At 38.3% G+C, this 26,080-nt stretch overlaps 1 long non-coding RNA gene across 1 annotated transcript in view; it reads left to right on the top strand.

The window, feature by feature from the left end:
• LOC309631770 overlaps positions 1-26,080 on the top strand; it is a 210,472-nt gene that overhangs the window by 78,351 nt on the left and 106,041 nt on the right. The window lies entirely within an intron of this gene.

Raw genomic sequence — 26,080 nt, 5'->3', positions numbered from 1 at the left:
TTTAAAAAAATCTTGCTGTTGATATAATTTGCTCGTTGGTAGTTGTATGAAATATGATCTGTTTGTATTGTTTGTCCTTGAAATTCTAGTTATGTTTGACTATCTCCCTTCAACTCCTTGTAGTGTAGTAGTTGTATACTACACAACATAACAGGACTACAGAATTTTTGATTGGAAACTTTGACCTGTTGTTTTTGTCTAGAAATTCCTTTTAGTTGAGATGAGGATGGTGCCACAAAATATGCTTTACTTAAGGCCTTTAGCTTAAGCAGAACTGTTCATTGAAAAACAGGTATTTGTACAGTCAGCCTTAAATTTTAAGTGTGTTTCCTTCAATCCCTTCAATAATACTCTCTTTCCTATATAACCAATTATTTGGGGAAATCAGGAGGGGTGGGCTGGAGCACAGGAGTACTGTCAAGCCATTATGTTTGAATGAGGTAGATTTCAAGATAAGAATTAAGACTGAGATGTTAAATGCATTATTCAAGCACTGTGAAAAAAGCCTAAATGTAAAAGATTTTAAAAGTGAATCTTACATGAAGTGAATTTGTTCTTAGTAAGGAGAATGTTTGGTTTGGGTATTAACAGCGTGAGAGAGAAGCCTATATACTACAGTAATTGGAAACTACAACAAAGCTATCCACAAATGACTAGAAATGGATCCTGATTACACATTAACCACAAAGGTGAAGCTTGAGTGGCTTATAAGGCCATCAAAATTCAACAGTAAGAGCATATGCTTATTCAAAGCATTCTTTTATTTAAGATGCTGGACAGATGCCGGACAGATGCCTCGCAAGGTCAATGAGAAGCACATATGTTTAATGAACGGCTCCCCTGGCTTTCTTCAAGCCCTCATTTAAAGGAGGCACCCAAATCAAATGTCCTTGTTGTCTTTTCAAGGTGTAGCCAAGCAGAAATTTTGAACAAGTCCTCTATTTTCATACTTTTTAGAACAGCATATTTATACAATTCTTTGAATATATTTTTATTACTTTTGACTGCTCAATTTGAGTAAGTCAGTGGGTTTCTGACCCAGAGCTTAAGTTACTATGTCAATTCTGGCATCAGGAAAAATATCAGGCTATTTGTGGATACATGTTTATTAGGGAGAACTTTTTCAGTCGGGTGGTGTATGTGTGGAAACTTTTAAGTAAATAAGAGATTAAGAGGGATATTTCCGTTTCCTCTGGTTATCCCCCACAACCACAGAAATTAGCAAGTGGTGATGGATGACATTTAGATTTAAAGATCTAAATAACTAGCTAAATTTTACTTGACTAACAACTATAAAATGTAACGCTTGCTTGTATTTTTTCTTTTTTTAGTAATGAGGGGGTGAGTTGGGAGGATTGTCTAAATGTGTAATCTGAATTTGAAAGAACTTCTATTTAATACTTTAAAAATTATTTTTTATTCGTGGTAAAATACACATCACATGAAATTTACTATCTTAACCATGTTTCAGTGCACAGATTAGCAGCATTAAGTATATTTGCATTGTGCAATCCCAATCATCACCTTTTTAGAACTCTCATTTAATACTCTTTTGTGAAGTGAAAGTCTCACATCTCGAATTCAATCCACCAAGTATGGAAACCAAGGAGTAGAGCTACTTTATAAGAAATGTATCATGACTAAGGTAGAATGTAGTGATATACAATTGATACGAATAGAAAAAGATGAGAGAGCAAGTGGACCATGGTTCAAGTGATTTTGTGGTGGGAGACAATGACCATTGATCTAAAAATATACTCCATCTGGCCTTGTTCCTGCAAAATTTCCATCCCTTAAACCTTGCTATGTGTTTAATTGTCCAGGATTCAACTAGATGCTGTATTGAGCGCTGCTCTGGCCACAAATTGGATGCAAGGGCAGGGACATCATTTCTATTCTGGGGCTGGGAAGAAGCTCTTTACAGCCCTCCAGGGGTTTGATGACCCCCTTCTTGCTGCAATCTCATGCCTCTCACATTCACAACTGGAGAACTTGGGGTCAGAGGGACCGTCCTTATTTTCCCAGGAAGGAGCAATCATTCCCCACGTCCTGCATGTTCAGAGAAGCGCTGAGAAGGATGAGTAGCTGATGTCAGGACTAGAGATCAGGGTATTCTGATCTAGTTGGGAATTTTTGAGAAGATCTAGAAAAAAGACTCCTGTTTCCCTTTGTACTAAAGGAGAGCTTAACCCTGGTACTACGGGGCAGGAGTGGGCCGAAGAGTGGCCAGAAATGGGAAGGGCACATATTTTTCCCATGAAATTATCTCATGGAAAGGATTGGTTATACAGTATTTTTTCAAACATTAGGTCATGAAGCATTAATGATGGTGAAATCAGTAGAAGGTTTCTACCGATATTTTAATAAACTGAAATAAAAGACAGTAGAGAATATCACGAGTGCTGCTTCATGAAACAGTTTTTAGGTGTATATGTGCAAATATGTTTATGTGTGGGTGTGGATGTGGGTATTATAAATGGATGTCTGTGTGCAATGGAAAAGTTATTTCTTACCAAGGAGTCAAAGAGAGAAAAGTTTGGATCTACTGAAGTCAGAACTGCTTGCTCCTAATTTTTACAGAGCTTAATCTCCTCAAGGTATTAACTAACATCTGGGTGCAATTAAATTGTATCTGTAAACTCTTTCCAGCTTACTTCTGTTTTCAAATAATTCTTGTGAACTGACGTTCATGGAGTACTAGTCAGTATGTGGAAATGGTAATTCACTACTAAAAATAGTTAATATTCATCATATTGCCCAGTATTGTTCTAAGAGTGTTATTTGTATTGATCCTTACTACAATTCTTTGGGATAGGAAACATTATCATCTTCATTTTACACGTAAAAGAATGGAGGCACGGCGAGCTTTAGTGAATTGTCCAAGCTGCATGGCTGGTTTGTGGCAAGCCAGAATTCCAAGTATCTAATTTCAGAGTCCATGACCTTGGCCACTACACTATACTACATTTCACTATATCAAACAGAAATATATTATAAACAACAAAAAAGTTATGTTTCTAACATCAGATTGTGGATTTGAGGTTTCAGTGACCCCTGATTCAAAGTGATTGAAATAATGTTATCACCACTCTTCTCTGATAACTCCATTTCAGAATCTATTTGCCAAGGACTTGCTCCTTACTCATTGGTGTGATGCAAAGATACAGTGTAACACTGTCTAAAACTAGGCTAGCTTAGAATTCTTCCTCTCTGTGTGAAGAACAGTATCTGTGAACACTGAGTAGTGATTGTTGAACAAGTTGCCTATTTGTTCAAATTCTCTTAGACATTTCCAACTGGTAGATGGCTGCTTAATGGAGCCCAAGGGCATCTATGCCATTGTTTTACCCATGAATCAAGTAAGGGCTATTGAATGCTACTTTTCAGGCATTTTATGGTCTCATGAATTAAAAAAAAAAAAAAAAACTTTAGAATTAGAAATGAACTTCAATTATTAGGATAATTGAAGCTCTCCACTCTAGATGGTTTGAATCACTTTGAAGGATAAATATATACTGTTTGTATCATTCAGAGACAAGGTCTCTTTATTATTCTGAGGACTTACTATTTCTGGGTGTGCCAGAAAACTCACATTTGGAAGCTATACTACTGCCACCAGTGACTAGTACCCTGGCAGAAAATGATAGTTTATGAACTTCTGATTCCTGGTATGTTGCTTCAGCTCCCTTTCTCACCAGAGAGTAGAAAATATACCAGGTAAAACTGCAGAGAAATACTGATTGTTTTTGATACCATGACAATAGGATGGGAGCATGTACGTGTGTGTGTGTGTGTGTGTGTGCGTGTGCGTGTGTGTGTGTGTGTGTGTGTGTGTGTATTGGGGAGCCTGCAAGCTTGGTCAGGGTAGGGAGAAATTAAACAAAGGAAGTTACATTTGAAGGATAAATATATTCATAGATTTGTAGATATAGTGATTTTATAAGCCCTTTAATACAAATAAATTTTTAATGTGATTATGTAGACCAAAATTTTCAAATCGTTTTGTTTCACAAACTCTTTATGTGGTGATTGTATGAATCTAGCAACATAACTCTTTAAATACTTATCACCATACCTCAAAAATTAGAAGTGATTAATATCTTAAATGCTGTTAAAACTTATTCTGTTTATGCCACCTCACAAGGAGCACTGTTTACCAAAAGTACAGTCTTCTATTCTTGATTACTTATTCCACCAGCATCTTTTTCTAGAGAACTTTTGCATTTGCTTGACATACAACTTTGGGACTATTAATATTACTTTGGCTTCCCATTGTGGCACTCTGACGCTGCTTCCTTGTAAGAGTGGTTATTTATTATCATTTCAGAGTGGCAAGATAGAACTATATCTCTAAGAGGTAGCACACAAATTATTCTCTGTCGTTGCAATGAACAAATGCTTTTGTTTCCAATCTTCTGCTGCACACAATGTGCATTTACCTTTATCATACAGTTTAAAAATACACAGCTAGCGGGAACCTGCTGTATAGCGCAGGTAGCTCAGCTTGGTGCTCTGTGATGACCTAGATGGGTGGGATGGGGCGGGGGAGGGAGGTCCAAGAGGGAGGGGATATATGTATACATATAGCTGATTCACTTCGTTGTACAGCAGAAACTAACACAACATTGTAAGGCTACTGTACTGTACCCCAATTAAAAAAAATACATAGCACTTTTTAATAAAAGGCAATATACATTCATTGTAGCTGATTTTTGGAGTAAGGGTATAGAGGCAATAAATAAAAATTATGTGTAATTAAAATACTTAGGAACAACCACTAATAATGTTTGGTATATTTCCTTCCAGATTTTTTCTTTGAGTAAATGTTAGAGTAAAAATGTACATTTATTTTTCAAATAAGTTGACATTACAGTATAAAATAGAATACATTTTAAAGCTTAAAACTATATTGTAGTTACTTTTCAAAACCTCTAAATATTTTAACATCTCATTAATGGCTTCATTATATCTCCTTGCATGGATGTTCATGGCTTATTTTTTTTTTATTAATTTTTATTGGAGTATGGTTGCTTTATAATGTTGTGTTAGCCTCCACTGCACAACAAAACGAATCAGCCATACATATTCAGATATCCCCTCCATTTTGGACTTCCCTCCCATTTAGGTTACCACAGTGCACTAGGTAGAGTTCCCTGTGCTGTACAGTATGTTGCCATCGGTTGTCTATTTTATACATAGTATCAATAATGTATATGTGTCAATCCCAGTCTCCCAATTCCTCCCACCCCACCCCTTTCCCCCTTGGTATTCATACATTTGTTCTCTACGTCTGTCTCTGTTTCTGCTTTGGAAATAAGATCATCTATACCAATTTTCTAGATTCCACATATATGCGTTATTGTACGATACTTGCTTTTCTCTTTTTGACTTATTTCACTCTGTGTGACACTCTCTAGGTCCATCCATGTCTCTACAAATGACCCAATTTCATTTCTTTTTATGGCTGAGTAATATTCCATTGTATATATGTGCCACATCTTCTTTATCCATTCGTCTGTTGATGGACACTTAGGTTGTTTCCATGTCCTGGCTATTGTAAGTAGAGCTGCTAGTTCACAGCTTATTTTACTCAGCCCCTTTCATTAGACATTTATGTTATTTCCAAATTTTCATGATTATGATTACACACAATGCCAACATCTTTGTAAGTGAACTTTTCTGCATATCTATGATTATTATCTTAGTCTACATTCCCAGAAATCAAAGATCAAAGAGAAGTACATTTTTGAGGCTTTTGATATATTTTTCTCTTGAAGAGATCATACCTATTTTCACTCTCTAAGAGCCCATTTTTATATTTTTGTTGCTTTTGGCAACATGAATTTTATATTCAATGGTCAACTAGTATGATACCCAACGACTAAGTAAGGATCGATCAATCTATCTATCTATCTATCTACCTATCTATCTATCTACCTATCTACCTACCTACCTACCTACTTACCTAAGAAAGTAACATAAGGACACATATATGTCATCTATGTATCCTCACATATTGTACTTTATAAAAGAAAACTGATATTTAGCAGTGGTGTGAATTCATCTCTCTGGGACACTTTCTCATCCAAGCCCCTTGTAACCTGGTCCTGCACCCATGCCCAGTGGGTTTGGTAAGAATGGCAGGGAAAGGACCTGTCATTCTGTGGCTGTATCCCAGCCATATTTGTTTAGAGATCATTTGTAACGCAATTCATCATCGCTGTATAAGCCAGAATGACAGTTGTCCTACTTGCTTCGGCCCGCTTTAAAGAAGTTTAGGATATTTCGTGAGACAATAAATTTAATATATAAAAACTTGATTTTTCCTTTGAACCCAAGGGAAACTATTTTGCAGGTAGAGTGAGACTATGGAACAAACAGAGGTGAAGATGCACAATTTTGGCTAGATTTCAAAACTACAAGAGAATGTGCCTAGTTCATGTATGCAGAATTATTCGAAAAGCTGTTTAGCAAGAAGGAAAAGACCTGTAGAAGAAGCCTTGCAATTTTCAGAGCAGATGTTTCAACAGTTAGCTAGTCGGACATCCTTTTGCCTCTTTCCCAAGTCTTGTTTCTCCTCCTGCACCCCAACCTGGGATTGCCCTGGTCAGTACTCATTGCCACCTTGCTCTGGTTGCGGCCATTAAAGCCAGGCGGCTCTCTACCTCACAGAGGCCCTCCACCTTCCTAAAGCCTCAAGACACTCATCACCTGGTCCCATGGCAGGTATGTGCTGAAGTGACATCAGAAGGAGGGCTGCTCCCTTGTTGGACCTCGGCCTACTGTCTCCTCCAGGGGTATATGTCTGCTTTCCTTGTCCAACACAGGACATGAGGGACTGAAGCAAGGTCATTTTTAACCCTGCACATACACTCTTGACACTCTGCCTCCAAATGGAAATATCTCAGTGCTTAGATTTTAACTGTTTATTTATTCATCCAACTAATAAATATAAACTGAGAACTTTCTATGGGTCAGATACTTCTAAGTGGTATGGACTCCACATTGAACAAAAATAAACAAATTCATGACCATAATGGAGATTACAATCTAGTAGGGATGACAGATAATTAACAAATAGGCAGCGGTTTATCATGTGATGTTAGGCAGTGACAAGTGCTATGAAGAATAATTAAGTGGCATATGAGGCTAAAGGGAGAGAAAGGCTACCTTTCTGGATAGGAGGTCAGAGAAGGTCTTTCTGAAGAGATGGCATTTCAGCAGAGACCTGAAGGAAGAGTGAGAATAAGCCATGTAGCTATCTGTAGGACATATAGATGTCCTGCTAGGGGAAACTGCAAGTGCAAAGGCCCTGAGTGGGAGTGTGCTTGAGAAGCACAAAGCGGCCAGTGTGTATGGATGGAGTAAGTAAAGGGGTGGGTAGGAGGAGGTGAGGTCCGAGATAGCCAAGGGTCAGTTAAGGTAGGTAATGTAGGGTCCAGCCAGTGTACAGGCTGCATTTATTTGAAGTGTGATAGGAAGCTAGTGGAGGGTTTTGAGAAAGAAGTGATGTCACCTATTAACCTTCTGTTGCTCTTCCGGAGTTTTCTAATTCTGCTTGTATGGTCTTGTTCTACGGCGTTGAGACAGGAGGATATTTTTTCAAATTCCCTTTTGCTTTTGTCACCATCACCATGTGGGAGACAGTTTACACAGATAGATGCTGTCTCTCTGCCAAAGGCATAATTAAAATGTCTGGGGCTTTATGTAAAACGTTACAGAGGACCTGGAGTAGTGAAGTTTCTTTGGACTTCAAAGAACAGAATCCAACGCAGATTACTTCAGGAAACTTCATCAGACAGTGATGGTGTATCTTTCAGAATCCAAGGAAGAGGTCCATCTGTGCCTTGGGAAGCAGGGCTGTTCGAGGGGTCTTCACAGCAGCCATCTGTGACCCCTTTTCTGCAGTTTCACATTACTGAGGCCAGCAGTTTCTGGGTGCCTTTGTTTAAAAGTCCAAATTATTGGGAGAGAGAATTTGATTGGTTCAGCCTGACTCAGCCATCCTCTTCCGAATCAATGAATTCTAGTCACGGGGACAATGGCAGCAGAAATAAAACAGCTCTGAGAAGACCCACGTGGGTGAGGGGCATGGTTCCCAAAGACAATGCTGGACAGACAGCTTTCCAGTGGTCTGTGACTGCTCGGGGGGCGCAAGCACTCAGACGCTTGGTTTATGCACTCTGACGGAGGCAGAGCCCTAAAGCAGGGGCTTCTGAGTAGTAGCCATGTGTCTGCTCTCTTCCTCTATGAGGAGCTGATATCCTGGGCAATTTGGTTGCAAAGTCCGTGATAGCAAGGGCCACTTTTATCCCCTTTTGTACCTCCTTGAACAAAATAAAGGGCAGAGGATATTTTTGGTGTTAAATTTTGCTTCGGGGCCCTGTTCTTTATGATCCTGAAGCTGCCCCACAGCTCCCTACAATTACACGTCCTGTTTTACATTCTTAAAAGATTTGCTGATAACTTGGCAGACAGGTATAGTTTTATTGTGAAGAAATTTTCGCCCACTCTCACATGAACTGCTGTGCCACGAACATGGAATTTGGAGTCAGGAAACTATATTAAGTCCGGTTCCTGGGAAACTCTGAGATGGGGATTTGTGAGCAGGAGGTTTATCGGGGAATGTTCTGGAAATCAGCACCTGTGAGGGGTGAGGGAAGCAAGACTGGGCAAAAGGAGAAGGTGAACTGTGATGGCATGATAACAGAGACTCCAGCCCTTCCTACAGGGATCTCTGGAGCTAGGATGGACCTCCAGCATTATCTGCAAGGGAGACAAGGGAAGCAGGCCTCTGTACCTGGCAGTGACCAGGATGGGGAGGGGGCTTACCTTGTGGGAGACAGCTACCTTTGGTCCCGAGAGGAACATGAGCTCCCAGCCACCGATCCTGGAAGCAGCTGGGAAACGAGTGCTTTGCTCAGAATGTGCAGGCTGGGGACGGAGGGCGTCTGGTTGGTCCATCATAGCATCTACTCCAAAGACTTAAATTTCAATTCTGCTCTACCATACTGGCCTGTGAGGCCTTGAGAAAAGCCCCTAATTTCTTTGAGTCATCATGTCCTCATTAAAAAAAAAAAAATGGACCCAACCAAACCAAATAAACAAACCTCATTCTAAAAATGGCACGAAATAAAGAGTGTTGTGAGCACTTTGGAGGATGCTTTCACGTAGGTTATATTGTTTAATTCTCTCTGCAAGTCCATGACATAATCTATTTTAGGACAACTATACTGATAAAGAGACAGATCCTCAGAGAGACGAAAGTAGTTTGCTTGAATTTGTACAGAAAAGGCATACCGAAAATGCAGTCTCGTGTCTTCTGAACGTAAATCCTTATTTTGGCCAATTCACTCAGCAACAGAAATAACATTAATAATACTAATACTAGTAATGACAAATAACACCTAACCTATATGGTTGTTATCAGGATTGAATGTAAGAAGCGTAAATCATAAGAGGGACTTCCCTGGCAGTCCAGTGGTTGAGATTTCGCCTTCCAATGCAGGGGGTGAGGGTTCGATCCCTGGTTGGGGAGTTAAGATCCCACGTGCCTCTGGCCAAAAAACCGAAACATAAAACAGAAGCAATATTGTAACAAATTCAATAAAGAGTTTAAAAATAGTTCACATCAAAAAAATCTTTTAAAAAAATTGTAAGTTGCAGAAAAAAGTGAGTCAATATTACTGTCCTTCAAAATTGTTTTTCCCATCAGTAAGAGATGGGCATGGTCTAATCCATCCTGAAAAGAGGAGGGAAGACTTACACAGGATCCTAGAAAATCTCTCCTAGCCAACCTCTGAAAGGCACAGGGCATCATGTTGTTTCCAAGTTTCTTTAATTGACATTTTGACTCTGCTTGTTCACTCTTTGAGAGCTTAAAAAATTCAGCTCACATATTCTGAGCTGCAGTGTACTCTCTGAGGGTTATGCTGTAGGGTAAGGGAATGACAGAAATGTTGTCCTTCAGAGATAAAAATAAGACCAATCAGTGACAGTCATGGGAACCCCTGTTCTGGAGGGAGAAGGACATTAGAGGAGCTTAGAGGAGGCTAGGAGGTACTGGGAGTCGGGGCCAGATTGTCAAGGTGACTCACAGCACAGATGTCAGCTGAGGTTTTGAACTTTATCTGCTTTGACTTTCAGGACCCATTTTTAAAAAGTGAGGAAGTCATGGAAAAGAACCGGTCTGTGGTATCTCTACCAACATGAAAAAACAAATGCAACTCTATATGTAAGGCTTCTTTTCCCATTGACACATGAAGTGTTTTACATGACACACAAAAGCCAAAGGAAAATAAGTTGTTTTGAGCACACACGTGTTCACAGATATATTTTAAATCACTTTGTAAATGATTGATATTCATGAACCTTAATACAAACTCAACAGCCCATTTAAAGTGAAGTTGAAATAGAGTGTCTCCACATTATTGTGAAAGCCCACTTTACCCTCATCTCATAATTACCTTTCTAAAAAAATTGCATTTTTGGTTTGAATTTTTACATATTCTTCTTTCTTGGAAAATAATCAAAAGTTACTACTAACATGTACTATTTGAACAAAAGTATTACTCCTGAACCATAAGGTCTAAAGTTCTGGGTTTTCTCATGTTTATTTCCCCCCTCTGGCTTCATTTAGTAAATTCCAGTTTCCCCAATGTAGCAAGTTCAATAGAGGTCAATGGCTTCTCATGTCACTAGTTTGTTTACTTTTTATCTCCACTTGACCTAGATTAAAAAGTCAAGCCTTTCTGGCAGGAGAAATAATTTGAAAAAGTACTGTAATGTTTCCAGGATGGTTAACATGAATAGGAAGACTCTATCTGTAATTATAGGCAGATCGAGTAAGTCCAAAATTGTTAGTTTGTTTAATCAGAGTTTCACAGCGTGGCTTCAATGGCGATATGAAAACATGTCTATTAGGGTTATGTTTCTTATCACTCTGTGAGCCACAGTCAATGTAAATGACTGATTTAATTATGCTTTAGTAGTATAGACTTGGCTAAAGTTTTGGGTGTAATCTGGCATCCTACATCAAATTGTAAAACAATACAGTTATATGTGTAACAGCTAAAGACAATTCTTGTGATTTGTAGCAGAGAAGAAAAAGTAGTAAAATCTTGAACATGTTTATTTTCCCCTTTTGTTCCCAAGGCTATTACTGTCTTTTTTTTTTTTTTTTCTTAACATCTTTATTGCAGTATAATTGCTTTACCATGTTGTGTTAGTTTCTGCTGTATAACAAAGTGAATCAGCTACGTGCATATGCATATCCCCATATCCCCTCCCTCTTGTGTCTCCCTCACACCCTCCCTATCCCACCCCTCTAGGTGGTCGCAAAGCACCGAGCTGATCTCCCTGTGCCATGCAGTTGCTTCCCACTAGCTATCTATTTTACATTTGGTAGTGTATATATGTCAATGCTACTCTCTCACTTTGTCCCAGCTTACCCTTCCCCCTCCCCGTGTCAAGTCCATCCTCTATGTCTACAGCTGTATTCCTGTCCTGGACTTAGATTCTTCAGAACCATTTATTTTTTTAGATTCCATATATATGTGTTAGCATACGGCATTTGTTTTTCTCTTTCTGACTTACTTCACCCTGTATGACAGACTGAAGGTCCATCCACTTCACTACAAATAACTCAATTTCGTTTCTTTTTATGGCTGAGTAATATTCCATTGTATAAATGTGCCACATCTTCTTTATCCATTCATCTGTCAGTGGACACTTAGGTTGCTTCCATGTCCTGGCTATTGTAAATAGAGCTGCAATGAACATTGTGGTGCATGACTCTTTGAATTATGGTTTTCTCAGGGTATATGCCCAGTAGTGGGATTGCTGGCTCGTATGGTAGTTCTATTTTTAGTTTTTTAAGGAACCTCCATACTGTTCTCCATAGTGGCTGAACCAATTAACATTCCCACCAACAGTGCAAGACGGTTACCTTTTCTCCACACCCTCTCCAGCATTTATGGTTTGTAGATTTTTTTGATGATGGCCATTCTGACTGGTATGAGGTGGTACCACATTGTAGTTTTGATTTGCATTTCTCTAATGATTAGTGATGTTGAGCATCCTTTCATGTGTTTATTGGCAATCTGTATATCTTCTTAGGAGAAATGTCTATTTAGGTCGTCTGCCCATTTTTGGATTGGGTTGTCTGTTTTTTTGATATTGAGCTGCATGAGCTGCTCGTATATTTTGGAGATTAATCCTTTGTCAGTTGCTTCGTTTGCAAATGTTTTCTCCCATTCTGAGAGTTGTCTTTTCCTCTTGTTCATGGTTTCCTTTGCTGTGCAAAAGCTTTGAAGTTTCATTAGGTTCCATTTGTTTATTTTTGTTTTTATTTCCATTTCTCTAGGAGGTGGGTCAGAAAGGATCTTGCTGTGATTTATGTCATAGAGTGCTCTTTGTTTTCCTCTAAGAGTTTTATAGTGTCTGGCCTTACATTTAAGTCTTTAGTCCATTTTGAGTTTATTTTTGTGTATGCTGTTAGGAAGTGTTCTAATTTTATTCTTTTACATATAGCTGTCCAGTTTTCCCAGCACCACTTATTGAAGAGGCTGTCTTTTCTCCATTGTATATTCTTGCCTCCTTTATCAAAGATAAGGTGACCATATGTGCGTGGGTTAATCTCTGGGCTTTCTATCCTGTTCCATTGATCTATATTTCTGTTTTTGTGCCAGTACCATACTGTCTTGATTACTGTAGCTTTGTAGTATAGTCTGAAGTCAGGGAGCCTGATTCCTCCAACTCTGTTTTTCTTTCTAAAGATTGCTTTGGCTCTTCGGGGTCTTTTGTGTTTCCATACAAACTGTAAAAGTTTTTGTTCTAGTTCTGTGAAAAATGACATTGGTAGTTTGACAGGGATTGCACTGAATCTATAGATTGCTTTGGGCAGTGTAGTCATTTTCACAATGTTGATTCTTCCAATCCAGGAACATGGTATATCTCTCCATCTGATCGTATCGTTTTAATTTCTTTCATCAGTGTCTTATAGTTTTCTGCATACAGGCCTTTTGTCTCCTTAGGTAGGTTTATTCCTAGGTATTTTATTCTTTTTGTTGCAATGGTAAATGGGAGTGTTTCCTTAATTTCCCTTTCAGATTTTTCTTCATTAGTGTATAGGAATTCAAGAGATTTCTGTGCATTAATTTTGTATCCTGCTACTTTACCAAATTCATTGATTAGCTCTAGTAGTTTTCTGGCAGCATCTTTAGGATTCTCTGTGTATAGCATCATGTCATCGGCAAACAGTGACAGTTTTATTTCTTCTTTTCTGATTTGGATTCCTTTTATTTCTTTTTCTTCTCTGATTGCTGTGGCTAAAGCTTCCAAAACTATGTTGAATAATAGTGGTGAGAGTGGGCTTCCTTGTCTTCTTCCTGATTTCAGAGGAAATGGTTTCAGTTTTTCACCATTGAAAACGATTTTGGCTGTGGGTTTGTCATATATGGCCTTTATTATGTTGAGGTAGGTTCCCTCTATGCCCGCTTTCTGGAGAGTTTTTATCATAAATGGGTATTGAATTTTGTCAAAAGCTTTTTCCGCATCTATTGAGATGATCATATGGTTTTTATCCTTCAGTTTGTTAATATGGTGTATCACATTGATTGATTTGTGTATATTGCATTCCTGGGATAAATCCCACTTGATCATGGTGTATGATCCTTTTAATGTGCTGTTGGATTCTGTTTGCTAGTATTTTGTTGAGGACTTTTGCATCTATGTTCATCAGAGATGTTGGCCTGTAGTTTTCTGTTTTGTGACATCTTTGTCTGGTTTTTGTATCAGGGTGATGGTGGCCTCGTAGAATGAGTTTGGGAGTGTTCCTCCCTCTGCTTTATTTTGGAAGAGTTTGAGAAGGATAGGTGTTAGCTCTTCTCTAAATGTTTGGTAGAATTCACCTGTGAAACCATCTGGTCCTGGACTTTTGTTTGTTGGAAGATTTTTAATCACACTTTTAATTTCAGTGCTTGTGATTGGTCTGTTTATATTTTCTATTTCTTCCTGGTTCAGTCTCAGAAGGTTGTGCTTTTCTAAGAATTTGTCTATTTCTTCCAGGTTGCCCATTTTATTGGCATATAGTTGCTTATAGTAATCCCTCATGGTTCTTGTATTTCTGCAATGTCAGTTGTTACTTCTTCTCTTTCATTTCTAATTCTATTGATTTGAGTATTCTCCCTTTTTTTCTTGATGAGTCTGGCTAGTGGTTTATCAATTTCGTTTATCTTCTCAAAGAACCAGCTTTTAGATTTATTGATCTTTGCTATTGTTTCCTTCATTTCTTTTTCATTTATTTCTGATCTGATTTATGATTTCTTTCCCTCTGCTAACTTTGAGGTTTTCTTGTTCTTCTTTCTCAAATTGCTTTAGGTGTAAGTTTAGGTTGTTTATTTGAGATTTTTCTTGTTTCTTGAGGTAGGATTGTATTGTTATAAACTTCCCTCTTAGAACTGCTTTTGCTGCATCCCATAGGTTTTGGGGTGTTGTGTTTTCATTGTCAATTGTTTCTAGGTATTTTTTGATTTCCTCTTTGATTCCTTCAGTGATCTCTTGGTTTTTTAGTAGTGTATAGTTTAGCATCCATGTGTTTGAATTTTTTACAGTTTGTTTCCTGTAATTGATATCTATTCTCATAACATTGTGGTCGGAAAAGATGCTTGATATGATTTCAATCTTCTTAAAATTAGGAAGGCTTGATTTTTGACTCAAGATATGGTCTATCCTGGAGAATGTTTCATGGACACTTGAGAAGAAAGTGTATTCTGTTGTTTTTGCATGGAATGTCCTATAAATATCAATTAAGTCCATCTTGTCTAATGTGTCATTTAAAGCTTGTGTTTCCTTATATATTTTCATTTTGGATGAACTGTCCATTGGTGAAAGTGGGGTGTTAAAGTCCCCTACTATGATTGTGTTACTGTCGATTTCCCCTTTTATGGCTGTTAGCATTTGCTTTATGTATTGAGGTGCTCCTATGTTGGGTGCATAAATATTTACAATTGTTACATCTTCTTCTTGGATTGATCCCTTGATCATTATGTCGTGTCCTTCTTTGTCTCTTGTAATAGTCTTTATTTTAAAGTATATTTTGTCTGATATGAGAATTGCTTCTACAGCTTCCTTTTGATTTCCATTTGCCTGGAATATCTTTTTCCATCCCCTCACTTTCAGTCTGTATGTGTCCCTAGGTCTGAAGTGGGTCTCTTGTAGACAGCATATGTATGGGTCTTATTTTTGTATCCATTCAGCCAGTCTATGTCTTTTTGTTGGAGCATTTAATCCCTTTACCCTCGAGTGTGGGGTTTGTTTTTGTAGGTCTTTTCCTTCTCTTGTGTTTCCTGCCTAGAGAAGTTCCTTTAGCATTTGTTGTAAAGCTGGTTTGGTAGTGCTGAATTCTCTTAACTTTTGCTTTTCTGTAAAGGTTTTAGTTTCTCCATTAAATCTGAATGAGATCCTTGCTGGGTAGAGTAATCTTGGTTGTAGGTTTTTCCCTTTCATCACTTTAAATATGTCCTGCCTCTCCATTCTGGCTTGCAGAGTTTCTGCTGAAAGATCAGCTGTTAACCTTATGGGGATTCCCTTGTATGTTATTTGTTGCTTTTCCCTTGCTGCTTTTAATATTTTTTCTTTATATTTAGTTTTTGATAGTTTGATTAATATGTGTCTCGGCATGTTTCTCTTTTGGGTTTATCCTGTATGGTACTCTCTGTGCTTCCTGGACTTGATTGACGATTTCCCTTCCCATGTTAGGGAAGCTTTTGACTATAATTTCTTCTAATATTTTCTCAAACCCTTTCTTTTTCTCTTCTTCTTCTGGGACCCCTATAATTCGAATGTTGGTGCGTTTAATGTTGTCCAGAGTTCTCTGAGACTGTCCTCAATTCTTTTAATTCCTTTTTCTTTTTTCTGCTCCCTGGCAGTTATTTCCACTATTTTATCTTCCAGCTCACGTATCCGTTCTTCTGCCTCAGTTACTCTGCTATTGATTCCTTCTAGAGTATTTTTAATTTCAGTAATTGTGTTGTTCATCACTGTTTGTTTGCCCTTTATTTCTTCCAGATCCTTGTTAAATGTTTCTTGTATTTTCTTCTTTCTTCTTCCGAGATTTTGGATCATCTTTATTATCATTACTCTTCTTTATCAGGTAGGTTGCCTATTTCGTCTTCATTTATTTGGTCTTGTAGGTTTTTCCCTTGCTCCTTCATCTCTAACTTATATTTTTGTCATTTCATTTTTTTCTTTTCTTTTCTTTTTTTTTTTTTTTGATGTGTGGTGCTGTATTCCTGTTTTACTGGTTGTTTGGCTTGAGATGTCCAGCACTGGAGTTTGCAGACAGTTGGATAGAGCCTGGTCTTGGTGCTGAGATGAGGACCTGTGGAAGGCCTCACTCCGATTGATATTCCCTGGCATCTGAGGTTCTCTGTTAGTCCAGTGGTTTGGACTCGGAGCTCCCACAACAGGAATCTGGGCCTGACCTCCAGCCTGGGAACCAAGATCCTGCAAGCTTCGTGGCATGGCTTAAAAAAAAAAAAGAAAAAAAGAAAGAAAAAAAGGAGAAGTACACTATCAAAGAAAAAAAACAAAATAAAATTAGAAAGATTAAAAATATATTAGGAAAAATAAAACTATAATTGAAACAACTGCAACAAGGTAAAATAAAAAAACAGAAAAAACCAAAAAACAGAAAAAAATTTTTAAAAAATGGGCGGGGGAACAAGCCAAAAGGAGAGAACAATAACAAAGTACAAAGAATAAAATAAAATTAGAAAAATAAAAGATTTACTAAGAAAAATAAAAATATAAAAGGGTCAACAACAATGAATCAATAAGGTAAAACAGCCCCAATCTAAAGGAGGAAAAAAAAAAAAGGAAATAAAAAAAGCCTTGGCGATGGGGGCAGAGTTTAGGCAGGGAGTGGAACTTAGGCAGGGGCGGGGTTTAGGGTAGGGTGGGACCTAGGCGGGTGAGGGGGTGACGTTTGAGCATAGGGCGGGGCCTCTGCTTAGGACCTGTGCAGAAGGGGAGAGGCAGCACTTGGAACAGTGGGCCTCTGGAGTGTGGGGTTCTGGAGTTTGGAGGTAGAGCCCTGAGTGAGGATGTGTGGGCAGGGTTTAGGCCCAGCCTGTTGGAGGGGGTCTCCGAGTGTAGAGGTGGGGCCCTGGTGGGGGTGTAGGGGCGGGGCTTGTGCTCTGCGTGGCAGGAAGGAGGCTCCGAGGGCAGAGGATTAGGCTCGGGAGCCCAACAGGCTCCCTGGTGCCTAAGTGGACAGGGAAAGCACTGGTTGCATTCCCCTCTGTTCTTTCGTGGCCCTACCCCCCTTCTCCCCAGGGTCTCCTCCATCCCCACTGGACCCCTAACTGTGCGTGGGTCCTACTGGGTGTAGGAATTCCTTCCCTCTTCCAGCCAACCCTCAGGGGTGCCCTCCCAGATGTCTGGCCTTTACTTTTGCTCCCCCCTTCCCTCCCTCCCACTCCTTCAGGACCCGCGCAGCTGGAGGGGGCCTCGGGGGGCAGAGGATCAGGCCTGGGATCTCAGCATGTTCCTGGTGGCCCAAGTGGGCAGGGGAAACCTGGCCATGCTCCCTTTTGATCCTCTGCCCTCCCATTGGTTCCCCAATTTCCCCCTTTGGACTTGGGATCCCTTCCCCTCCCCCAGCTGCCCCTCAGGGGTGCCAGTCCTGTCCCACCTCCACTTCTCTTCCCCCTTCACTCCCTCCACACCCCATGTCCTACCTGGTTGCTGGCATTTCCTCCCGTCCCCTTAGGTGTCTTTTCCCCCCACCGAGCCTCTTTAGGTGCCCTAGTTGTGAGGAGACGCGAATTCTGAATTCTCCTAGTACGCCATCTTGACTCGCCCCCCCCCATTATTGACTTAAAAAAATTTTTTTTATTGGATTATAGTTGATTTACAATGTTGTGTTAATTTCAGGTTTACAGCAAAGTGAATCACTTATACATATACATATATCCACTGTTTTTCTTTTTTTGATTCTTTTCCTGTATAGGCCATTACAGTGTGTTGAGTAGAGTTCCCTGTGCTACACAGCAGGTTCTTATTAGTTATCTGTTTTATATATAGTAGTTTGTATATGTCAGTCCCAATCTTGCAATTTATCCCTCCCCTCCTTCTCCCCTGCTAACCATAAGTTTGTTTTCTACATCTGTGACTCTACTTCTGTTTTGTAAATAAGTTCATTTGTACCCTTTTTTTTTTATATTCCGTATATAAGTGTTATCATATGACATTTGTCTTTCTGTGTCAGACTTACTTCATTCAGTATGACAATCTCCAGGTCCATCCATGTTGCTGCAAATGGCATTATTTTATTCTTTTTTTATGGCTGAGTAATATTCCATTGTATACATGTACCACATCTTCTTTATCCATTCCTCTGTTGATGGACATTTAGGTTGTTTCCATGTCCTGCCTATGGTAAATAGTGCTGCAATGAACATTGGGGAACATGTGTCTTTTTGAATTATGGTTTTCTCAGGGTATATGCCCAGTAGTGGGATTGCTGGGTCATATGGTAGTTCTATTTTTAGTTTTTTAAGGAACCTCCATACTGTTCTCCATAGTGGCTGTATCAATTTACATTCCCACCAACAGTGCAAGAGGGTTCCCTTTTCTCCACACCCTCTCCAGCACTTACTGTTTGTAGATTTTTTGATAATGGACATTCTGACTGGTGTGAGGTGATACCTCATGGTAGTTTTGATTTGCATTTCTCTAATAATTAGAAATGTTGAGCATCTTTTCATTTGCTTTTTGGCCATCTGTATGTTTTCTTTGGAGAAATATCTATTTAGACCTTCCATCCATTTTTTGATTGGGTTATTTGGTTTTATTGATATTGAGCTGTATGAGTTGTTTGTATATATTGGAGATTAATCCCTTGTCTATTGTTTTGTTTGCAAATATTTTCTCCCATTCTGAGAAATATTTGCAAATATTTCTTCGCATTGTTTTGTTTGTGGTTTCCTTTGCTGTGCAAAAACTTTTAAATTTAAGTAGATCCCATTTGTTTGTTTTTGTTTTTATTTTCATTAATTTAGGAGGGGGATCAAAAAAGATCTTGTTGCAATTTATGCCAAAGAGTGTTCTGCCTATGTTTTCCTCTAAGAGTTTTATAGTGTCCGGCCTTATGTTTAGGTCTTTAATCCATTTTGAGTTTGTTTTTGTGTATGGTGTTAGGGTGTGTTCTAATTTCATTCTTTTACATGTAGCTGTCCAGTTTTCCCAGCATCACCTATTGAAGAGACTGTCTTTTCTCCATTGTGTGTTCTTGCCTCCTTTGTCATAGATTAGATGACCATAGGTGCATGGATTTATCTCTGGGCTTTCTATCCTGTTCCACTGATTTATATTTCTGTTTTTGTGCCAGTACCACACTGTTTTGATTACTGTAACTTTGTAAGATAGTCTGGAGTCAGGGAGCCTTATTCCACCAGCTTCGTTTTTCTTTCTCAAGATTGCTTTGGCTATTTGGGGTCTTTTGTGTTTCCATACAAATTGTAACAATTTTTTTCTTCCAATTCTGTGGAAAATGCCCATGGTAATGTGATAGGGATTGCATTGAATCTGTAGATTGCTTTGGGTAGTTTAGTCATTTTTACAATATTGATTTTTCTAGTCCAAGAACATGGTATATCTCTCCAACTGTTTCTATCATCTTTGATTTCTTTCATCAGTGTCTTATAGTTTTCTGAGTACAGGTCTTTTGCCTCCTTAGGTAGGTTTATTCCTAGGTGTTTTATTCTTTTTATTGCAATGGTGAATGAGTTTGTTTCCTTAATTTCTCTTTCTGATCTTTCGTTGTTAGTGTATAGGAATTCAAGAGATTTCTGTGTGTTAATTTTTTATCCTGCAACTTTATCAAACTCATTGATGAGCTCCAGTAGTTTTCTGGTGGCATCTTTAGGATTTTCTACTTATAGTATCATGTCATCTGCAAACAGTGACAGTTTTACTTCTTCTTTTTCAATTTGGATTCCTATTATTGTCTTCTGACTCAGAATTGTGAAGAAATGAAAGTGCCTCCTAGTGTACAATGCTAAGCCCATTAAACTCAACCCATTAACAAATGCAGTCACATTTTCACTTTCTAAAATATTGGAGTCAAGATATACTTAAAACAACAATTAACCTTAGGAACGGATATGATAAGAGCAGCATCCTTCCTGTGTGTGCTATAGCCAGAATTCCTAATTTAATCTGAGAAATGTAAATACAGTTATCCCTCTTATAATAGAGGATCAAGGTTATCTCAACCTCGGCACTATTGACATTTGGGGCCGGAGGTTCTTTGTTGTGGGGGCTGTCCTGTACATTGTAGGATGTTTAGTAGCATCCTTGGCCTCTACCCAGTAGATGTTGATAGCACCACCAACCTACCCGCTTCCCCCGCTATGACAATTAAAAATGTCTCCAGACATAGCCAAGTGTCCCAGGGGTGGGGGAAGAGGCAAATTACCCTAGTGGAGAACCCATACACTAAAGACTTTCCTGGGTTTCATGGTTAAGTTTGGTATTACAATTTAAAGCAAATTTTACCTATGGAAAATACTTGAAAGATCCATAGTCTTTTCTAGGAAGATTAAAAAAAGGAACTATATCATACATCTGGCAGACATTGGCCAGTAAAAATGTCTTCTTGTGAACTTTCCAGTGCTGTAATTTAGTCAGACATTTAGAGGAGTAGGGATTTCAAGGCATTTCTGTTTTCAAGCCCACAGAATTCAATGGCATGTTTTTAAAATTATGGTTAAAGTAACTGAAGTGTAAATTGTGTAATTCTCATATTGACTTCATTTCAAAAAAGAAAATAACATTTAGATTTAGAGAGAAACAAGCTGTCAACAGCTTTGGGAAATCTCTAGGTAGGTCTAACTATGCCAAAGTCCATGGGAATAAAATTAGGCCTTTTCTCAGTGATGTTGCCATGGAGAATCATGTTTTCATCCTTCTGTCCACATGATTTTCTAATTTATAGTATGCACATATAGGATTGAGAGTACCAGTATTGTTAATATTCTCCTGTCAACAACTCTTCCTGTACACTCTTTTGTTTTTCCTTTTATGTTTTTTAAGCTTATTTATATTTCTATAGAGTTAAATAAAAATTGATTCACAATACATTGGCTTTAGGATTTATAACAATTGGCCTTACCATTAGACTTTCATGCATATATGAGAGTGTGTATACATGGGTTCTTGGGAGGACCCCCATTTTGCCTGCCTTTTTATGTCCATTTATAAGCCTCTCCCTCACCATGTCTTCTACCTACAGCAGGTATGTTGTCCATAGGAAAAGGTATTTTCAAGATCTTTCAGTTTAAACTCAGCCAGATCCAGATTCTGCATCAAAATGCATTGTAGAAGTCAGAATACATCCAAATTACAAAAGCTCAGTCATCCTCCTCTCTTCTGTCAATCTCAGGTAAGATGTGCATGCAGTGGTCTGGCTTTTCCGGGACTGACTGCTCTGGCCCTTCAGGGTGCCCATTTAGTGCCACAGCTGCTTGCCTGCCCAAGACTCCCTGTAGGGCTGCCCCACAGCAAGTCTGAGACCCTGACAAATTCTCTACTAAGTATGTTAGGCTGTGCAGTTAATTTCTCCCATCACCTTCAACACCACCACCCCCTTTCTTAAAGTTGAAGACAATTCAAATTTTTCAAAGCTTAAAGGAAACAGTGTAAATCTTACATTTGACTCTTGTCCCTCATCTGCCCATTTCCTATCTTCCTCCAGCCACAGGTAACCACTGTTGTCAGTTTCTTATGTGTCCTTCCAGAATTAATAAAAACAAAACAATTTTATTCCAGCACATACCAGTATCGTCTTTTCTTCTCTTTCTTACACAAAAGAGAAGATGCCATACATTCAAGTTTACTGAGATTAAAGTTTTACTGAGCTCTGCCCACCAGAGCAATGCCCAGCTCTACCCAGCACCAGTCCCTTCCATCAGGAAGCTTGCACAAGCCTCTTAGATAGCCTCATCCACCAGAGGGCAGACAGCAGAAGCAAGAAGAACTATAATTCTGCAGCCTGTGGAACGAAAACCACATTCACAGAAAGAAAGACAAAATGAAAAGGTTGAGGACTATATACCAGATGAAGGAAGAAGATAAAACCCCAGAAAAACAAATAAATGAAGTGGAGATAGGCAACCTTCCAGAAAAAAGAATTCAGAAGAATGATAGTGATGATCCAGGACCTTGGAAAAAGAATGCAGTCAAAGATTGAGAAGATGCAAGAAATGTTTAACAAAGATTTAGAAGAATTAAAGAAGAGACACCTGGTGGAATTAAAGAACAAACAAACAGAAATGAACAATACAATAACTGAAATGAAAAATACACTAGAAGGAATCAATAGCAGAATAACTGAGGCAGAAGAACGGATAAGTGACCTGGAAGACAGAATGGTGGAATTCACTACTGTGGAGCAGAATGAAGAAAAAAGAATGAAAAGAAATGAAGACAGATTAAGAGAACTCTGGGACAACATTAAACACAACAACATTCGCATTATTTGGGTCCCAGAAGGAGAAGAGAGAGAGAAAGGACCCGAGAAAATCTTTGAAGAGATTACAGTCGAAAACTTCCCTAACATGGGAAAGGAAATAGCCACCCAAGTCCAGGAAGCTCAGAGAGTACCAGGCAGGATAAACCCAAGGAGAAACATGCCAAGACACATAGTAATCAAATTCACAAAAATAAAAGACAAAGAAAAATGATTGAAAGCAACAAGGGAAAAATGACAACATACAAGGGAACTCCCATAAGGTTAACAGCTGATTTATCAGCAGAAACCCTACAAGCCAGAAGGGAGTGGCACGATATATTTAAAGTGATGAATGGGAAGAATCTACAACCAAGTACACTCTAGCCAGCAAGGATCTCATTCAGATTTGACGGAGAAATTAAAACCTTTACAGACAAGCAAAAGCTAAGAGAATTCAGCACTTCCAAACCAGCTTTACAACAAATGCTAAAAAACTTCTCTAAGTGGGAAACACAAGAGAAGAAAAAACAAACCCGAAACAACTAAGAAAATAGTAATAGGAACATACATATCAATAATTACCTTAAATATGAATGGATTAAATGCTCCAACCAAAAGACACAGACTGGCTGAATCGATACAAAAACAAGACCCATATATGTGCTGTCTACAAGAGACCCACTTCAGACCTAGGGACACATACAGACTGAAAGTTAAGGGATGGAAAAAGATATTCCATGCAAATGGAAATCAAAAGAAAGCTGGAGTAGCAATACTCATATGAGATAAAATAGACTTTAAAATAAACAGTGTTACAAGAGACAAGGAAGGACACTACATAATGATCAAGGGATCAATCCAAGAAGAAGATATAACAATTATAAATATATATGCACCCAACATAGGAACACCTCAATACATAAGGAAAATGCTAACAGCTATAAAAGAGGAAATTGACAGTAACACAGTAATAGTGGGGGGCTTTAACACCTCACTTACACCAATGGACAGATCATCCAGACAGAAAATTAATAAGGAAACACAAGCTTTAAGTGACACAATAGACCAGGTGGATTTAATTGATATTTACAGGACATTCCATCTGAAAACAGCAGATTACACTTTCTTCTCAAGTGTGCACGGAACATTCTCCAGGATAGATCACATCTTGGGTCACAAAGCAAGCCTCAGTAAATTTAAGAAAATTGAAATCATATCAAGCAACTTTTCTGACCGCAATGCTATGAGACTAGGAATCAATTACAGGGAAAAAAACGTAAAAAACACAAACACATGGAGGCTAAACAATACGTTACTAAATAACCAAGAGATCACTGAAGAAATCAAAGAGGAAATAAAAAAATACCTAGAGAAAAATGAAAGTGAAAACACGACGATCCAAAACCTGTGGGATGCAACAAAAGCAGTTCTAAGAGGGAAGTTTATAGCAATACAAGCCTACCCCAAAAACAAGAAAAATCTCAAATAAACAATCTAACCTTACACCTAAGGGAACTAGAGAAAGAAGAACAAACAAAACCCGAAGTTAGTAGAAGGAAAGAAATCATAAAGATCAGAGCAGAAATAAATGAAATAGAAACAAAGAAAACAATAGGAAAGATCAATAAAACTAAAAGCTGGTTCTTTGAGAAGATAAAGAAAATTGATAAACCATTAGCCAGACTAATCAAGAAAAAGAGAGAGAGGACTCAATTCAATAAAATTAGAAATAAAAAAGAAGTAACAACTGACACCGCAGAAATACATAGCATCATAAGAGACTACTAGAAGCAACTTTATGCCAATAAAATGGACAACCTGGAAGAAATGGACAAATTCTTAGAAAGGTATAACCTTCCAAGACTGAACCAGGAAGAAACAGAAAATATGAACAGACCAATCACAAGTAATGAAATTGAAACTGTGATTAAAAATCTTCCAAGAAACAAAATTCCAGGACCAGATGGCTTCAGAGGTGAATTCTATCAAACATTTAGAGAAGAGCTAACACCCATCCTTCTCAAACTATTCCAAAAAATTGCAGAGGAAGGAACACTCCCAAACTCATTCTATGAGGCCACCATCACCCTGATACCAGAACCAGACAGAGATACTATATAAAAAGAAAATTACAGATCAATATCACTGATGAATATGGATGCAAAAGTCCTCAACAAACTACTAGCAAACAGTATCCAACAACACCTTAAAAGGATCATACACCATGATCAAGTGGGATTTATCCCAGGGATTCAAGGATTCCTCAATAGACACAAATCAATCAATGTGATACACCATATTAATAAATTGAAGAATAAAAACCGTATGATCATCTCAATAGATGCAGAAAAAGCTTTTGACAAAATTCAACACCCATTTATGTTAAAAACTCTCTGGAAAGTGGGCATAGAGGGAACCTACCTCAACATCATAAAGGCCATATATGACAAACCCACAGCAAACGTCATTCTCAGTGGTGTAAACTTAAAGCATTTCCTCTAAGATCAGGAACAAGACAAGGATGTCCACTGTCACCACTATTATTCAACATAGTTTTGGAAGTCCTAGCCACAGCAATCAGGGATGAAAAAGAAATAAAAGGCATACAAATTGGAAAAGAAGATGTGAAAACTGTCACTGTTTGCAGATGACATGATACTATACATAGAGAATCCTAAAGATGCCACCAGAAAACTTCTAGAGCTAATCAATGAATTTGGTAAAGTAGCAGGATACAAAATTAATGCACAGAAATCTCTTGCATTCCTGTACACTAACAAGGAAAGATCAGAAAGAGAAATTAAGGAAACAGTCCCTTTCAGCATTGCAACCAAAAGAATAAAATACCTAGGAATAAACCTACCTAAGGAGGTAAAAGACCTGTACCCAGAAAACTTTCAGACACTGATGAAAGAAGTCAAAGGTGACACAAACAGTTGGAGAGATATACCATGTTCTTGGACTGGAAGAATCAATATTGTGAAAATGACTATACTACCCAAAGCAATCTACAGATTCAATGCAATCACTATCAAGTTACCAATGGCATTTTTTACAGAACTGGAACAAAAAATCTTAAAATTTACATGGAGACACAAAAGACCCTGAATAGCCAAATCAATCTTGAGGGAAAAAAATGGAGCTGGAGGAATCAGACTCCCTGACTTCAGACTATACTACAAAGCTTCAGTAATCAAGACAATATGGTACTGGCACAAAAAAAGAAATATAGACCAATGTAACAGGATAGAAAGCCCAGAGATAAACCCACTCATCTATGGTCAACTAATCTATGACAAAGGAGGCAAGGATATACAACAGAGAAAAGACAGTCTCTTCAATAAGTGGAGCTGGGAAAACTGGACAGCTACATGTAAAAGAATGAAATTAGAACACTCCCTAACACCATACACAAAAATTAACTCAAAATGGATTAAAGACCTAAACATAAGCCGGGACACTCTAAAAACTCTTAGAGGAAAACATAGGAAGAACACTGTATGACATAAATCACAGAAAGATCCTTTTTGACCCACCTTCTAGAGTAATGGAAATAAAAACAAA

The sequence above is a fragment of the Balaenoptera borealis genome, assembly GCF_965194805.1.
Source record: "Balaenoptera borealis genome assembly, chromosome: 7".
NCBI lineage: Eukaryota > Metazoa > Chordata > Mammalia > Artiodactyla > Balaenopteridae > Balaenoptera > Balaenoptera borealis.
This window is presented reverse-complemented; position numbering and strand designations above follow the sequence as displayed.